Source organism: Chelonoidis abingdonii, chromosome 8, assembly GCF_003597395.2.
Source record: "Chelonoidis abingdonii isolate Lonesome George chromosome 8, CheloAbing_2.0, whole genome shotgun sequence".
Lineage (NCBI taxonomy): Eukaryota > Metazoa > Chordata > Testudines > Testudinidae > Chelonoidis > Chelonoidis abingdonii.
This window is the reverse complement of record NC_133776.1, coordinates 103740965-103757637: the sequence shown is the minus strand read 5'-3', so window position 1 is coordinate 103757637 and position 16673 is coordinate 103740965.

Genomic DNA, 16673 nt, shown 5'->3' with positions numbered 1-16673 from the left:
CCCTAGAGGAGGGCTGCCACCATGCCTCAGTGGGTCACAACTGAGGATATAAAATTCAGGACAAACTATTGGGAAATAGGATAGAAACACCCCAAAACTGGTGGTTATTGTCCCATAAGCTATACAGACCAGTGACAAAAGTAAACTTCTGTTTCACTACACTGGCTCACAAGAAATCAGAAAAGCAGTCTCCTTAGGTATCCCTTAGGCAGTCCTTGGATCACCACCAAAAACACTAGACTTAAAGATGAGTGGTTATTTAAAACCAATTTCACCAACCAAAGGGTTCTTCTGATCCCAAAGGACCAGCCAAGTACCCAGGCCAATAATCTTACACAATAATCATGCTGTTGCCAACCCAACATCTAAAGGTAAAATCCAATATCTAAAGGTAGAAAGAGAAAGACAGTTAAAATTGGTTAAAGGAATCAAATATACACAATAATTGCAAGGTTCTTGGATCAGGCTTAAAGCAGTGATGGTGATGGCATAAACTGCTAACTAGTTAAGTGTCTGGTTGCTCCCAAATAATTAGAAGGTCTTCAGTCCCTTGGTTAGAATGCTCTCATTAGTATAAGTTTATAGTCCAGAGATTAGAGCAGGAAAGAGGCCGGGGCCTTTTATAGCTTCTTCCCTGTGGAGGGAAACTCATTGTCTCAGTTTGTGGAAAATTACAGGCACAAGATGGAGTTTGGAGTCACATGAACAAGTCACATGTCCATGCATGCTTTGATGAGTCATAGCAGAGGCTATTACCCATTCTAGTTTAAAAGTTCACATGAAAGTCCATTAGGTGTGGATAGGCTTCTTCCACGATCCATTGTGTTAGCTGATGAGCCATCAACTTGAATAGTTCCTTCACAATGTGCTAGCTTGTCACCTGTAAGTACCTTGTGGGTGTTACCACAGGAGCGGACACATTTGAAATATAGATGCATATTCAATATTTAAAACTTCAGATGCAAAAATAATACATGCATACAAATAGGAAAATCATATTCAGCAAACCATAACTTTTCCATTGACACCTTACTTGACATACGTTGTACAAGATTTGTTGCAATTATATAACAGTGAGAGCAACTATGAGCTGCATCATCCTATTTTAATCATTTAACATCACAGGGGCCTCACAATTCTGACTGGGAAAAAGAAAAGAAAAAGGAACCCCCCTGCCCTGGGATAACTGTGCCCTTCCTGAGCCCATATTAAATGTGATGGCTCACTGAGCCTTCTCCTCTTCAGCAGGAATCTCCTGTACATGCCCAGTGATTTCCTCAAAGCAGGAATAGCAGGAGATTGTGAGTCCTGCCTTGGGTTTGGTGGGGATGAATTTACCTTTGGGTTTAACCCCCTCTTCCTCTTCACATAGCTGGGGCTCCTTGGTGGGTGTTACCAGGCTTGAATGGCCTCAGAGATGAGAGGGAGTCAAGACCCTCTCTTGTTTCTCTGTCTCAGAGTTTCCATAGTCAGGAGATGGGAGCCCCTCTTCCCACACCTTCCCCTTTTGGAGGAAAGGTCTGGAGTTCACGGAAGAGGATGGGGTCCTGGGATGCTCTCCAGTCTTTGCCTCAGGCTTGTCTATTCCTGTTTAGATGGAGGATTCTTCTCCCTTTCAGGTGACCATCCTCTTCCCTGTGCATCTCAGCCTGTGGAGGAGCTTCGAGTGTTGTGACTCTTCTCATCCAATGTGAAGTTTGAGAGTAAACACGGGGCAGGGGAATCACTGGAGGACCTCCAATCTTCCTCCTGGGAGGGGTGGGAATCATACAGGATACCAGGCGCCCGGCCATGGGACACTGTGACCCTCCCTAGAAAATATCTTGTCGCCTTGCAGGTTGATGGGGCCAGGGATTTAGGGGGAAATCTTGAACTTGCTTGCAATAGGCCTCTGATCTGAGAAGACTTTTCTTCCTGCTGGGCTCTAGTGACTGAGGAGAAATGACTCACCCCTGAGGAGGTGTTTCAGCTGGTGTGGAGGGAGGCTGAGGCCCCACCAAGCCACACAGACCCTGAGCTGCTTCTCCTCATTCAGCAGGTCTCTATGGGCTGGGAGCCATCGTGCTGGAGTTCCCATTCCGTGATTTTCCTTGCAGAGGAAGCCCACTGTCACCTGGAGCTGGATTCATGTGACTGGCTCCACCATGCTGCGCTAGGGAGAACAAATGGAGAGAAATAGCTTGGTAAGTGTCCCATTCCAGACAAGGAGGCTCCTCATTTTTTGGTTTCTCTTATAGGATGGAGGCCAAAACCTTCTACTGTCCAGCTGTACTAAACTATGACACGTGTTATTGTTTTTTTTATAAGGTCTTCACTATATTTACATTGGATGTCTGATATCTGGAAATTAATTGTGCCTTCAGCTACTTGTCAGTGGGCTCATAAAAATTCCTTTTTTTTCTGCAAGGCCTGTCACTATTCAGAAATCCTCCAGCACACCATCTGTTCAGGGTTTGTGGACATCTGCAAGTTCCTTCTCTGTGACAGGGATATCTGCAAGCGATGCAGCTTCAGAATATTTAACAAGATTGAAATATTTCAAAGCCAACTACTAGTGAGAATTCAGATAATGATTCTAGCATAAAATGAGTGCATGTTACCAAATAAAATGAGGTAACATATTTGCAATTGTTTACCTCTGTTAGTCTTGTAGCTGCTAAATTAACTGTCCCAATTCTTGAAACGTGATCATTTCATTTTCTTACGTAGCTCATGTTAGGGATATGGCCTTAAAGTTTTAGACTGTCTTTAAAGGCTTTTTTTCTTAATTTATTACCTAGCTCCCAAAAAAGTCTTAATCTGTAACTTTCCTACTGTGAAATCACCAGGTCTGTATTACTGAAGTGGTTGTAACTTCAGGATTTCCCTTATCCATGAGGCAATATGCTATTAGAAAATTGCTTTACTGTAAAATGTTCTCTGGAAATTCATTGGGCCCATTTCTACTTCAGTGGGCTCTAGTCCTTATCTCACTTTCACAACTGTAAATCATGAGAGACTGCATTAAATATTCACTGCAAATGATTTGATCACTGTTATCTGATCTTCTGTTAGGCAGATTTGCAATTTCCTAACATTCCTATCTGCTGCTGCTCTCTGCTTGTATTAACTCTTTCTTGGAGAAACCATGCACTACAGCTTCACAGCATGGTTGAGATACTGTGTCTTTAAACAGTGTTGTCAGACCATTGTTTTCACCTTTCATTTCCTCAAGCAGGACAATACAGATCATTTTAAGTTCTGTAAAATGTTGTTGATAGTTGAGATATTTTTTTGGCTCCAGAAATGAGTTAGCAGCAATTCTATTTTTCTGCTAAATGTGAACAGAGCTGGTATTTCGTTGAATGCCCTCCTGCAAGAAGGCCAATAAGTTGTTAAGGGGAAATGTTTGAGAGATGCTATTAAAAGTGCAAGGCCTCTGCCTATTGCTTAGTGACAAGTTCTGAAATGAAATGATTCTTTCTCAAGCTTGAAGGTCAGTGCAGCCACCCTTCGATACGTGTTTTAGGATTGAATACAGGATCATTTCAGATTAAATGCCAGGAGTTTAGGTGAGAAATTAAAAGTTTTACAGAGCTTTAAATTTTAGCAAACATACAAATAAATAAAAGAAGCAAATTTTGCCTAATAAGGTCCAGAATCAAACCGCAGAATCCCATTCTGCCATCCTGACTCATATTGAGAAGCACCTCACCCTGAGTTCTCCCACTGATATTCTACCGATTAAAAAATTGTTATAGTGATGCAGATGACAGCGAGGAAACATCTATCTCACTAATGCTCTTGGTATCTATTTATTTAAAATAATTACACACAATGCAGTGTAAAGCAAAGTGGATTCAGAATGAGAAGTCTCCCTTGGTGCGTACTCAGTCTATAAATTCAGATGCCTTTTTATTTTTAATATTTCTAACGTCATCTGGAGGTTACTCTAACCCAAAAAATAAGAATGCTCTTGGTACGATGGCACACTAGAGTAGCAGTTACAACAGGATGGGCCCTTAGGTTCAATTATCATGGCTGGTGTAATGTCATAACTCATTACCTTGTAGAAATATAAATTCATAATGTAGTACAACAGGCAAAAATGTCTTCAGCATTTGATGAAGAGGATTAAAATGTGATCAGAACAGAACTGTGATTGGGATGGCCTTTTAGGAAATATAGCTACACAATGCCCCCGATTAAGAAAGCAGCTAGCTACAGGGCATTGATGAGTTCATTGCATCATAACTCCGGGAGATTTTTCTCTGACTTTGTAAGCTGTACAAATATCCCCCATGAGTATGAATTCAAGCTTCATGTGGTAGCAGTGAATTCCATTAGAGCAACAGGAAACTTGCTGTTGCAATATGGAAAGATGGAGCAGGCTATTTCTCTTTGTTTTATTTATGATACTTACATATATACATATTGTGATGCTGGCAGAGCAATTGCCAGCTCATGCCAGGGCCCCAGGCCTCACTGAACATTGACAAATGCATGGTTGGAAATCAGTCTGGCTCACCTGTGTGTTACTATTTGTTAAAATAGGGATTTGATTTATAAAAATGTGTTTAGTGATTAAACTTTATGAAATGCTTGAGAGTTGCTGTCTGCATTGATCTCACTTATGATCTCTGTATCCCACATTATACAGTAATATTAAGTGTTTGCTCAGTAATTATAAAAGTATTTGCTCTGAAACCCAGTCAGGAGAGAAGCATTGCCAAGTGGGGAATACTAGTTTACCACAAGAGGGGCCATCTCCTTTCCAACAAAAGGACACTGGACAATCATTGTGGAACATCAGTCGACAAAAGACTTTGTTGATTGTTCCCCCCACACCCAGGGTGACCAGATGTCCTGATTTTATTGGGACAGTCCCAATTTTTGGGTCTTTTTCTTATATAGGCTTCTATTACCCCCCACCCCCTGTCCTGATTTTTCACATTTGCTGTCTGGTCACCCTACCCACGCCCAGGAAAAGGAGACGTGTACAAGCACCCGTCCCATGTAAAATGTCATGCATAAAAAAAATCCCTCTTTCTCTATCGTAGTAAGAAACAGTGTAGTGCGGCTGTGCTTTAGCATATGTGTTGCAACTGGCAGCTGATGGTTAAGAGGTTGTAGATAATATATGGCCTTCAAAACGATGCAATACTATGGACACAGAAAATACGCAGCCAAAGAATAAGATTGTTCTGAAGTGTTTTAGGAATGTGGATCCTTGATGAAGATGCATGTGTTATTACAGGTGCCGCTGCTGGTTGGTAGCTGTGAATGCTGTATTTTTAGTGTGCCATTTCATGTTGATTTCATGTCAGGTTTTTCAAGGCCATTTACTCCCTAAAGGCTAAATGCTGCAAAAGGATTCCAGCAGGCACAGGGTCCTTCAGATACCAAATGCAGCCCTGGTGTAAGGGAGTGCAACGCCAATTGAAGTGACCATTCACTGCCCCCAGCTCTTAGCTCGTGCCCATCCTGTGCTGTGGAACACACCAACCGGTATTTTCTCCACCAAAGCTGTGTTTGACAATGCTCTCAGCCATCCTAACTAAACAGGCTCTTCGTTTTCTCAGGAATATGCATTCTCCTACTAACAGACAAGTGTCACATTCCAGGGCACAGTCCAGACTAGTGTCAGGCTCTGTCACTAACTGCCTTGCAACCCTGGGGGCCTCACAATGCTTTGCTGCTGTAGCTACCCCCGGGCCCCTCACAAACAGCCAGACAGCCTGTATTGCTACTGCCCGGGTCCCGCACACTCCAGTCACATTCTGGCTTCCACCAGCCTGGGTTATCACTCACAGGATGACCCCAACACCCTCCCAGTCCTGGATTTCCCCCCAAAATGTGTGTTCTGCACTGTCCAGCCCTCTCCTGTACAGTCCAGATCTTAGAGGTATGTAGCCCCTATAAGGGGTCAGTGCACAATAGTTTGCTGCTTTAATTGGAGTTACCAAACAGTTCAGTTTAAACACAACACTGGATTCATTTGACTTTAAACACAAGTTTATTTTTAAGGGAGTACAAGTAAAAGGCATTAAAGTGAGAAATGGCTACATGAGAAATAAAGATTACGTGACTTCTAGTAGCTAAAACTTAAACTAGACTTGGTTCAAGTCAAATCCTTATCATATATTCCCAGCTACATTTCTGACCAAATTCTCAGGTCAAAATGCCTCTCCTCTCCCACCAAGTTAAAGGGTTGGTTCCTTTGTTTTGTTAGGTGAAAGAAAGAAGGAGAAATAGAAAGACAGAATACTTGGGATGTTCTTTGCCCCGTCTCTTTTGAAATGCATTTTCCGGAGGGTTCCCCCAGATAAAGTTTCTTTCTACTATGAGGACAAAGACATGGAGTCTCGAGGTGAAAGAGGTTCCATGTGGTTGGGTGTTAAAATGCAAATTGATCTGTTTCTGCCCCTCTTTGTTGCCAAAAATGGCCACTTATCAGGTGATTGCCAGTCAACTTTGACACATGGCATGGGCAGTAGCTTGTCTTTTGTATTTGAGAAACAGGTTTCCCCCTCCCCAGGGGAGATCTGGTAAACACAGTTCAGTCATAATTTTGGCTTATGTTCCTAACCTTTACATATAATGTTGCTACACACATTTCACCGTGATATTATTGACCAGTGAGTTATTAGTTTTCAAATGATCCCTCCGAAGGCATATTTGGTACAAAGATTATTACAACAGAGTGTAGGTTGTGAATACAGGGGTGAATACAGGGGTTCTTGCTGTTCACTGGAAGATTTCATCAATCTCCAGCACACAGACTACTGGAGAGGAGCAGATCGTTGGCTGGTGTACTGTGGAAAACCTTTGTACGTGTTACCTCCAGTATGTTAGTGACATAGGGCAAGACTGATTAGCTGGGGGTTTGTGGGACGGGTTAGCAGATGGCTGGTGTAGTCTCTGGCATTTATTGTGAGTTGCCATTCCTGATGCTGTGGCGTATGTAGGTGGCCTATGGGGGCAAACACACTGTAATTTGCTGCTGTCGGGAGGGAGTGATAGTCGTAATAATACAGGACTCCTACGTGATGCTAGGAGTAAAACATGTTCATATGATATGAGTAACTAGTATAACGTCATGCTAGTCATGGGCCTTCCTTCCGACAACATCAGGAAAAGAAAATCCGCGGGGACTCAAAGCCTAAGGCAACAGAAGCGTGTGTTTGCCTCCCTTTGGCCTGCTTTCAGGGCGAATGATTGTTGTCATTACAATGCCTTGCTCATTGCATTCAGATTTGTTTGTTTTCGGTATTTTTCCTGAAAAGTTAATTAAGAAAATGAAGCAAATTAAAGACCAAAAGCTGCCCCCCTCCACCCCTTTAAAGCCCCAGGAAAGAAGCTATGCACAGGATATACACAAGAGGAAAAAGATCAGGAATTCTGTCCCCCCGCCCACTCTTGGCCAATCCACCTTGTACCGACTTGGGTCAGAGCATCTGTGCAGTTGATCCATTGGAACTATAACAGCTCATGGACTGAAGTGGCACCTATAGGTCCCTTTGCTCCAGCATCTTCTTGTCATGCCCCAAACCTCCCTCAGTGCCGCTGTGCAGAGACTCAACATGAGAGTCCCGTGGAGCGCAGAAGGGTCTGCTGTCTCCCTGCCCACCCTCCCCATGTGCAGCACCTACCTCAACGCAGAACCACAGCAATTCTGCTGCATGTAGGTTCTCTCACACCACACAGGGAGGGAGGTGGGCAGCATTTGGGCCAGAGGCGTCATGGCTGATAAAGCATGAGACAGTATTTGACCTTCTAAATCACTGATCATAATGCTAGTGAACATCTGCATTCCTCCTACCATCAATGTGTCTAACATGCATAATTTAAAACTTTGTATTCTGCTGTAGCCAATTAACGGCTAAGTGCACTCTGTGTGTAAGATGGTTTTATCTGAGTTGTACATGATACATTTCCTGCCTGGGGTGCCGCCTTCAAAGAAATGCAAATTACCAATCCACAAGAATCAGGAGGAAAATCCAAGGATCTGCATAAATATCAAATAATCTTACTCTAAGTCACTAGACAAGGTCTGGATGAAATTCCCAGCAGGGAAATTTTGATTTCCTTTATACCATAATGCTGGTGGTGTCATGAAGGGGCCAGACTTCCAAGAACTTAGCACTCCTTGCTGAGCCAGATTTTCAAAGGAGGTCAGCTGCCTTTTTAGTGCCCCAATAAGGCCTAGATCCTCCAAAGAGCTCAGCTCCCAGCAGTTCCCACCGTGACCCTGATGGCCAGGTTTTTAAGAGAGGTCGATGCTCAGTGTGCCGACTCAGCTCTTTGAAAAGTCTGGACACTTATTAAGGTGCCTGGAAAGCGGCTGAGCTCTTAGAAAATCTTGGCCCAATTATAGGTGCTGAGCACATTTTAAAACGTGTCCCTAAAAGTTTCACAAAATTACAAATGAAGCCAAAATGCAGCATATGGCAATCAACATCAGCCAGAACCCAGTGCAGTACCCTGCCCTTGTAGCATCCAGAAGAGTGATCTGTTTGAGTGGCTGCAATTGTTCAAAGGCTCCAGCATAACTGAAATTGAAGCAAGACTAGAACCAGCCTACTGAAGAAAATAGCAAGGAACATAAACTCTGGAAGTCAAGTGTAAAAGTCTATTCAGAAAGACTAAAAAAGAATTCAGGAGTAGCTAGCAAAAGACTCAAAACCCAACAACAACAAAATTAAGTGCATCAGAAGCAGGAAGCCTGCCAAATAGTCAGTGGGGGCACTGGCTAATCGAGGTGCTCAAGGAGCGCTCAAAGAAGCTAAGGCCATTGTGGAGAAGCTAAATTAATTCTTTGCATCAATCTTCACTGCAGAAGTGTGAGGGAGATTCCCACACCTGAGCCATTCTTTTTGGGTTCAAATCTAAGGAAATGTTCCATATTGAGGTGTCAGTTAAGGAAGTTTTGGAACAAACTAATAAATTAAATAGCAATAAGTCACCAGATGGTATTCACCCAAGGGTTGTGAAGGAACGCAAATATGAAATTGCAGAAATATTGTGGTTTGTAACCTACTGCTTAAATTAGCCTCTATACAAGATGACTGGAGGATAGTTAATGTAATGCTGATTTTTTAAAAAGTCTCCAGAGGCGATCCTGGCAATTATAGGCTGGTAAGTCTAACTTCAGTAACAGGCAAATTGTACAGTAAAGAATAGAATTATCAGATGTATAGATGAACACAATATGTTGGGGAAGAATCAACAAGGCTTTTGTAAAAGGAAATCATGCCTCACCAATCTATTAGAATTCTTTAAGGTTATCAACAAGCATGTGGATAAGGGTGATCCAGTGGATATAGTGTACTTTGACTTTCAGAAAGCCTTTGCCAGGTTCCCACATTAAAGGCTCTTAAGCAAAGTAAGCTGTCATGAGATAAGAGGGAAGGTCCTCTCATGGACAGGTAACTCATTGAAAGATAGGAAACAAAGAGTAGGTATAAGTGGTCAATTTTCAGGATGGAGAGAGGTAAATAGCATGGTCCCCCAAGAATCTGTACTGGGACTAGTGCTGTTCAACATATTCATAAATGATCTGGAAAAAGGGGTAAACAGTGAGGTGGCCAAGTTTGCAGATGGTGCAAAATTACTCAAACTAATTAAGTTTAAAGCCATCTGTGAAAAGTTACAAAGGGATCTGAGAGTTGGTTCTTGAGTCTTTAGGTCACACTCTGGTTACATCGTCTGCAAACCTGAGGGCTAGAGACTTACTTTTTTAACTGAAAACCGAGATCCCCACATTCTAGGGGGGTGGTAGTGATGCCACTCTCGTTACCGTTGAGACTAGCTTACGGTTTAACTGCTGATTTTTCTAAGTGCTCCAATATCCACATGTTTAAACAGATATTCTTGAAAATTGCTTTGGCTCATGGGGATCCAGGACAGTGTTAGTGATCAAATTTGAGGTCATTCAAGAGTGCAATTCCTGACATACAGCCCTCCTAAAAAATCATGCAGCTTCAACATTTAAGAGTTGTCAGAACTTTCTGTGCGTAAGCCTTGGGCTCAAACTATGGCTCTGATCCTCCCCAAACTGATTTCATGTGGCTGCTTGGGACTGATCTCAGCTAGTGTCTGGCCCCCACTGCCCCCTCTTCAGAAGCACTGTTTTTAAACATTAATCCATATGAGGAGAGATTACCAAGACTGAGACTTTTCAGCTTGGAGAAGAGATGACTAAGGGGGAGATATGATAGAGGTCTATACAATCATGACTGATGTGAAGAAAATAAACAAGGAAGTATTATTTATCCCTTCACATAACACTCGAACCAGGGGGCACCCAATGAAATTAATAGGCAGCAGGTTCAAAACAAACAGAAGGAAGAACTTCTTCACCCAATGCACAGTCAACCTGTGGAACTCATTGCCAGGGGATGTTGTGAAGGTGAAAAGTATAACTGGGTTCAAAAAAGAATTAGATAAGTACATGGAGGTTGGATGGGGTGTCCACTCCACGCAGGACTGGAAGGGATTAAGGAGGCCAGGTAGCCTATTAATGTCACAGGCTGCACCTAGAGGAAGTGCCAGGGAGCAGGGAATTGATGACAAGCAGGTTCAGCTGTGCAGGAATAGGGGGGCCTATAAAGCCAGGAAGCTGGCAACAGACTGAGGCAGCAGGGAGTCCCTGGGAAGAAGGAGGAGGGTTTGGAGCTGGTACTCTCAGAGAAAGGGAGGGAACCAGGTGTGGTAGGAAGCAGTGCAGGGAAGGAGTAGTGCAGGCTGTGAGAGTAAAGACCAAAACTGCTGGGTTGAGGGTCCCTTGACTGGAACCCAGAGCATAGGACAAGCCCGGGATCCCCTATCAGCCACTAGGGAAGTGGCACCAGTGGACTAATGAACGGGAAGATTGCCTGGGTCACTGTGGGAGTGGCAGAAGGACTGTACCCTGGACAGGGGAAATGCTGAGTGATCTGGCCAGAGGGCCAAGTCACAGAGAAGATGCTGTGGTTCCTGGAGTGAAAGAAGGGCTGCAGACCAGAGAGAGCTGGAGTGACAGCATGCAACTGCAGGAAGGGGTGTTTACTTTGAAAGTCAATTCCCTAGAATTACCAGGAGGAGGTGCCAAACAAACAGTGAGTGGAGCACCCTGTGATAGAAGGATAGGTCCGTCAATGGCTATTTGGCAAGATGGTTTGGATGTCCTCATGCTCTGGATGTCCCTAAACCTCTGACTGCTAGAAGCTGGGACTGGATGCCATGGAATGGATCATTCGATAATCGCCGTGTTCCGTTCATTCCCTGTGATGCATCTGTCTCTGGCCTCTGTTGGTAGAGAGGATCTGACCCAGTCTGGCCATTCTTGTGTTCTTGGGTTTAGATTGTTAGATGCTTTGGTCTGTTCTGTTCTATTTGTATATGGCGCTCAGAGCCAGAGCAGTGTACAGTACGGTCCAATCCAAGGGTGGGTCTGCACTTCAAACGCTGCAGCAGCGCAGCTGTAGCATTTTAGTGATGGCATTACTATGCCAATGGGTAATTAATCCACCACCACGAGAGGCAGTAGCTATGGTAATGGGAGACACTGTCCTGGTGACAGAGCACTGTCTACACCTGGGGTTAGGTCAGTCTAACTGCAGCGCTTAGGGGGGTGGATTTTTCACACCGTTTATAGTGTAGATCTAGCCCCAGATGTGCTAATCACTGCTACAAACACCTTGTCGCATTGCAACTAGGAGAGTATTTCCATTATGAATAGAATGTGCAAAGGCATGCTGGGAAAGCTGGAATGCCCTCAGCATCGGGCGCTGTCTGTGCGGGCACAGGGCTTGTGTGGGAATGTGAGGTGATTAGCTTGTTACTCATCACAAAGGGAGGCTGACAGCAGCTGGAGCCGTGGGACTGTGCAGCCAGTGGCCCAGGCTCACACGGAGAGGGAGCCTTGGTGTGGCATTAGGGCAAAGGAGAAAACACCTTTCGTTCCATATGCCAGTGTGCACTTCACCTGGGACAGCCAAGCTCCGAAGTCGCTCCCAAGACAACTGGAATATTATTTTTAAGCTACTGATTAATCTTGACCCGGCTGAAGTCTCCATTAGACACAAAGTGCCAGGGGCAAGTCTGTAGCTTTACCCAGACACACTGAACAATTGAGACAGAGCTTCGATAGGTCTATTGTTCTCAGCAGTGTTGTACGCAAAAGACGGGTTACTCACCAGACCAGCAGTTCTTCAAAGGCTGCCTCTGTCTGTTCCCATTTTGGAGTATGGTGCTGGCCCGTGCCACAAGCTTCATACACCCAGACCGTGGACAAAGAATACTTAAATCAGGTACTTTGCTACCTTCAGTGCTGTTGCATTTGTTGAAACAGATGCCAGATCAGCACAAACAGCGCTCTGATATCCTCTTCTGTCTAATGGGCATAGATGTCAACAAAAATATCATCCATTTTTAGGTGGGGTTTATTTGATATTTTAGTCAGAACGGCTGTTTGTGCGCTGGGATCTTCCTAAAGAAAACACAGCCGTGTCACTGCAGATGAAAACAATCCTGGAACATATGTCCACTGAGTCAAGGGTGTTCCAGCAACACAAGGAAGCTGTAAATGTCTCTGTTAGTATTCCCATGGCTACTAGAACAAAAACCATGGGGAATAGTGACAAGAATCTAGATATAAATCTATATACCTTGGTCTATATACCTTGGTCTATCTGTAAAATCGGGGATGCATGTACAATCCCTTGGGTTTGGCTGGTTTATACGTATGTGAGTTGGATATCCCTTTCCCCAGCTCACAATAGCATTAGGCAGCTGCACGCAAAGCAGCATTCATTTCACTGAGGTTGAAAGTCAGTGCACACAAGATGCTGTGTTTGCTTGGGGTGTGAGTGGTGTATGGGGCCTTGCATGGGCTGGACCTCCCTCTCAGAACACAGAGACTGGTTAGGGGATGTGGGTGTTATTGGGTGTTATGTTGTGAGTGGGGTAGTGGAGGCAAGAAATGACATAATTAGTGCAAATAAGGGGTTGGGTTCCATCTGGGACAAGGAGCTTTGCCCCTTCCCTTGTGCACCCCCTGCATATGCAAGACACTGTAGCCCCTCCAGAGGAGCACATTAAGTGGGATTTGGGGTTACAGTGAGAACAAGCAACAGCACCCCGAGGTATGGGATAGCATGTGCAATCTAGGGCAGTGCACCCTGCGCTAGGCCTCACTGGAACTGTTGGCAGTACAAGTCTGTCTCTGAACTCATTATCCTGATCATTCTCTGTTTAGGTCGGATGCAGAAAAAAATTCTGCTATGATTAATCTAATCACTTCTCAGTACTCCTGCTGGCACTGCTGCTACTGGTGGTGGTTTCACTGATTTTAACTAACAGGTTCAGTGGTGCACAGCCTGGAGCCCCTCCTGGTCGCACGGATGGCTGCTGAGCCATCACACAGTGCTCAGCAGAGACATGAACGCAGCATCAAGGAACAGCTGGCGCTATGGGGGAGATGCATTCTCTCACACACACTTTTCTAAGCCAGGCACAGAAACAGTGGCTTGTAGCTCGTTCGTTGCAGTGCAGCCTTTTTCTTAGCGTATGCATAATGTGCCTCAGGTGGCACATGACCAGGATTCCTCACAGAATTTGGTCCGCTGGTCGGATCATTAGCTTCCCCGGCGTAGGCCAGGTACTGACAGGGAGCACGATGGGAACGCTGATCCATGCCCCCCATAGAGCAGTGACACCAAGAGACTGAGTGCCCAGTTTTCCTTGTTTATTATTCAGCTCCTTCAGCAGGATAAACTACTCAGCCTTGGGAGTCAGCTTGTACCCGCATAAACTGGACTAGTGCCTTTTAGAATTCCTATTGCATAAACATATAGATGTGTGCATAACAGAGCACCGATAAGCAGGATTTAACATAATTCATCCTGCAATGGCTTTAGAATTATGTACAGTTCCATTCCTTTGGCCCTTCAGGAATCCTGTTTATGGAGTCAGGTTCCCAGGCAGGTCATGTACCTCACCGTGTTGGCTAAATACAAATGATGCTTTACTCTAAATTCTACCTTTGCCAACTGCAGTTAAGGATACACAATTCTCACTGTATAATCCCGGGTTACAGATGCTTGTTTTCAGAATTTTTATTGCACTGGAAAAAGAAATGTTTACAATCCAAGATACTGCGGAAGGAAAAGATGCATTAGGTCATTCAGATGTGCCTTACACAGGCTTGGTCTGTATTAAAAGGCAATCATTCTTCTACACACACTGCACCATAGTCACTGGGGATTATCATCCTATCCAAGGTCAAAACTAGGAGTGTCTCCAACTGCTCGGTTCAGAGCTGGGCTTTGAACATGCTGAAGTTCAGGGACATTTGGCTCGAGGACTTTGGTGTGATCAGTCATTATCGAGGTAAGTCCCAACTGAAAATTCAGATCTGGATGCAGGCTGAGATTTCAGAGCCCATCCCTGTCAGAAATGAGTTTGGTTTCTTTGTTCCAGCTCTACGTCCACAATAAAAGGCAACCTACGCGGGCTTTAGGATACGTGTGTTTTGCTCTCCTATTGTCAGCACCACCAAAAGTAATACGACTTTTCGGTAACTCATTGATCTGAGACAATCTACTAAGATCAACACCAGCCTGCTACTAGTAGCTCAATTCAATTTTGTGTCCTATGAAATACACATTTCATAAGATGTGCCAAGGCTTAGCCAAGCTATTTCAAATTTTTTAATTTAATATTGAAAAAAATGTTTGCTTCATCAGCTGGTCTGTCTGCTCACCCTGGTGAATTTTAGCTTCAATCTGTTGTTCTCGGATTAGTTGGCTCAGACACAAAATACATTATACACAATTTCATTCAGAGCTGTTATGTCTTATAGGAGCAATGGGTCAAATTCTGCTTTCAGTGTAAATCTGGAATAGTCCCTTTTCCTTCAGTGGAGATACTCTAGATTCACACTGGTGAAAGTGAAGTCAGAATTGGCCCAAGCTGTTTGTGCTGTTGTGTTAGAATGTGCTGCATCTTTACAATCAGCACACAAGAAACGACCATGAGTTGCAGCTCAGGGTTTCTGAGGGACAGCATGTAATCAACTTTGCGGTATAGTTAAATGTAAAACCAGCAGTAGTGTGCAGTGTTGCTGCCACAACACACTGCAGAGGTGGTGAAGTGAAGTGAGTCCTATACAATGGGGCAGATTATGCCACATCTGCCTAATGTAAAATTCTGGCACCTTCCTCTGAAGTGTCTGGTGCTGGCCCTGTCAGAGACATGATGCTGGACTGGGTGGCCCATGGATCTGATCCAGTCGGTTTATTCCTGTGTCCTTGTGTTCAGTATAAGCCAGATTGAACCCTAGCATAAGCGGGTGGGACTCAGTTGTGGGACTATAGACTTATCTATATCTGTAATTCTGTAAAGAAGCCAGATCATTTTGAAAGGCTTTGGATAAATTGATGAGTAATGGATTTTAAGCTACTTTAGAAGCTTCACAAAATATTTATAACCAGGGAAACTTCCTGAACTTTTAAGATAAATTGTTCTATTAAAAAATATTTATTACTTTTCATATTATGAGAGGAAGTTGTAACCTACAACATGATACCAATCTTGTAGAACTGGAAAGGACTTTGAAAGATCATTGAGTCCAGCCACCTGCCTTCACTAGCAAGACCAATTTTTGCCCCAGATCTCTAAGTGGGCCCCTCAAGGAATGAGCTTACAACTTTGGGTTTAGCAGGCCAATGCTCAAACCACTGAGCTATCCCTCTCCCCCAGTGTCTATCAGGGATGGTCTAGACAGTATTTGGTCCTGCCTCTCGAGGTCCCTTCCAGTCCTAGAGTCTATGAATCTATGAATCTATGATAGATTCCCAACAGCGAGAACGACGAGCCCTAGAGAGCCCAGGGATGAAATTCAGCCTCCCTGGAAGTCCATGGGAGTTTTCCTAATGGCTTCAGCAGGGCTGCAGGTGTCTAGAAATGTTTCAGTGCATTGTCCGCTTGCTTGGGACAGACACTTTCCATCAGGGAGCATGGCTTTGTGAGGAATATGAAAAAGGGCTCTATAATGGATTGGCAGAATTCAGATCTCAAAAACGCAAGTGTAGGCCTCTGATTCTGAGACTCAGGAGATAAAGCCAGAAAGAACTTCATGAACTACTTAGATCTCCTTAGCCCTTGAGGCAGGAGACCTGGTCACTTCACACAGCTGAATGTAGCTTAATTGAGTGCTTGATATTCAGTGCTCAGAATCTAAGGGCCAAATTCTGCCCTCATATTAATGTGAATCCAGAAGGGCGCCTGTGGCAAAGGAGCCATATAGGGCCCTGCAGATCCTGCTTCAATTCTTTGCCCCAAGTAGACACCTCTGCCACGTAGAGGGGATTCTCCCCCTTCTGCTGAGCTGCGCAGTGTTACTTTATCTGGGATCACGTTTTGTGCCTTCTTCCAAGGCAAATCCAACACAAGAATTGGTAGCGTAGATCGAGGTAGAATCCCAGCTGGTTTCTTTTCCCTTTTTGGTTGGAGTAAGGACTGAGTTGTGCTCTCCGAACCCTCGGCAGCCTATCACTCTGCTCATTTATAGTCCAGTGAAGAGAGTAACCTACTAGACAAGACAGGGATGAGACAATAAATGCTGCAGACTTGCACTCCAGAGAGGAGTAATGTACTGAACATCTAAGCTCTGAATAAACTACATAAAACAATCTTTTTTTTTTAGTCCC